Source organism: Colobus angolensis, unplaced genomic scaffold, assembly GCF_000951035.1.
Source record: "Colobus angolensis palliatus isolate OR3802 unplaced genomic scaffold, Cang.pa_1.0 Scaffold237, whole genome shotgun sequence".
Lineage (NCBI taxonomy): Eukaryota > Metazoa > Chordata > Mammalia > Primates > Cercopithecidae > Colobus > Colobus angolensis.
Window position 1 is genome coordinate 915,004 of NW_012115566.1, and position 2,362 is coordinate 917,365.

The window sequence follows — 2,362 nt, forward strand, 5'->3', positions numbered from 1 at the left end:
AGCATTAGGACAAATACCTAATGCACACAGGGCTTAAAACCTAGATGACAGATTGATAGGTGCAGCAAACCACTATGGCACATGTATACCTATGTAATAAACCTGCACATTCTGCACATGTATCCCAGAACTTAAAGTAAAATAAAAATAAAAATAATGAAAAATAAAAGATTTCCTAAGAACATATAGGAGAAACTATATCGGCCTTAGGGTAATTACAGATTTCCTAGGACACAAACACACACACACACACATGAAATCCTGTCTCTACTAAAAATACAGAAATTAGCTGGGCATGGTGGCGCTCACCTCTAGTCCCAGCTACTCTGAAGGCTGAGGCAAGATAATCGCTAGAACCCAGGAGGTGGAGGTTGCAGTGAGCTGAGATCACACCACTGCACTCCAGCCTGGACTCCAGTCCAGAGTGAGACTCTGTCTCAAAAAATAAATAAATTATTAATTAATAATAAATAAAAATAGAACTGCTGTATGATCCATCAATCACACTTCTGGATTTATATCCAAAAGAATTAAATCACTATGTTGAAGAGCTATCTCCACTTTCATGTATATGGCAGCAAATTCATAATAGCCAAAGTATTTAATCAATCTAAGAGTCAATCAATTAATGAGTGAATTTAAAAAGTATAGTTTATATACAATAGAATAATATTCTGCCTTAAAATAAGAAGGAAGTCCTAATATTTTCAACAACATGGCAAACCTGAGGACATTTTGCTAAGTAAAATGAGCCAGGCACAGAAAAATAAACACTGCATGATCTCATATGTGAAATCCACATAAAATGAACTCATAGAAGCACAAAGTAGTAGAATGATGCTTGTCAGGGGTTAGGAGTGGAGAGAGGGAAAATGGGGAGATGCTGGTCAAAGGGTACAAAGTTTCAGTTAGAAGGAATAAATTCAAGAGATCTATTCTATAGTATGGTGACTATAGTTAATAATACTGTACTGCATACTTGAAAATTGCTAAGAAAACAGATACTAAATGTTCTCACAACAAAACAGATAAGTATGTGAGTTAATGATCTGTTAATTAGCTTGATAATAATTGCATAATTATACATATATCAAAACTTTATGTCGTGTATCATAAATAAATACAACTTTTCACTTATCCTTAATAAAGATGGGGAGATATTTGAGTAGGTGAGAAACCAGGATGCTACAGGAAGTGTTCCAAATCATAAGATTTCCATAGTAGGAAATAGTTCAAAGAGCTAAGCTATGTTCTTTAAGTTTTTAAAAATTTGCTTTTATGTGATGTTTTGCCCTATGTGGTCTCAATTGTTTACTAAAAGTTATTTTACATACATTATTCTTGGTTCTTCATTTCTTGGGTAAGCTTAAGGACAAGGGCACATGACTCATATGTTTCATGCCTAGTTAGAAATAAAGGAAGAGTCACAGATGCAGAAAGAAGATAAAGTCAGCAGAATCAATGCAATTGCAAGTCACACTAGAAATTGGAGAGAAGTTCCGAGATCCGTTTTTATTTTTATAATTTAGGAAATGGTGTGTGAATCAATCATATCCAAATCTCACAGGCCTCAAAAGCTACAGCTGACATTCGAGTTATAGAGAAAACTCAGGCATTGCAAGTACGTTCCATTATCCTGAATTCTCCCTTAGTCATTTTTCCATGTCATTGGACTATGACTGTCAGTTTAAATTGCTCTCGGTATAGCACAATTATTTCAGATGAAGATGCTTGGCAACAATATATAGAACAAAATGATAACTTCTATAAAATATATTTCTTTATTTGACACCATATATTGACATTCCTAATATACTTATTAACTATAAATATTCCAATTAGAACAAGCTTAAAAATAAAAATAAACTAACATTTTCCATATAACAGCTTTTATCATAAAATTTTTCCAATATATTGAAACATAATTCTTGTATACACCCATTGACTTCAAGTTATTTTCAGAGCCTTTCTATTTGCCTCAAATGTTCTCCATAACTCTTTAGGTAATGCAGTTGTTCTAAGCACTTACCTCACTTAAGTATATCTAGCTGATGGTGACCATTTCTTTGTAAGCTACATAGATCAGCTTTACCAGCTCCTTTCACCTCCAATATATCACTGCCTTGCAAAAAAGAGGGATCTCAGATGCTGACTTCTGCTACACTGCTTCAACGTGTCTCTTGCTACAATTCATAAAACTTATTGTCTTACTATTGATATTGGATATCAAAGAATATGGACCAAAATTCCTCTCAAAATTTACTATCCAACAAAGAATAAGTAGTGTTGGAGGAAAGGATTTGAAGTATTTTGCTGTGTATTCAACTAAACTAAAGATGGAAGACAAAAGTATTCTGCCTAA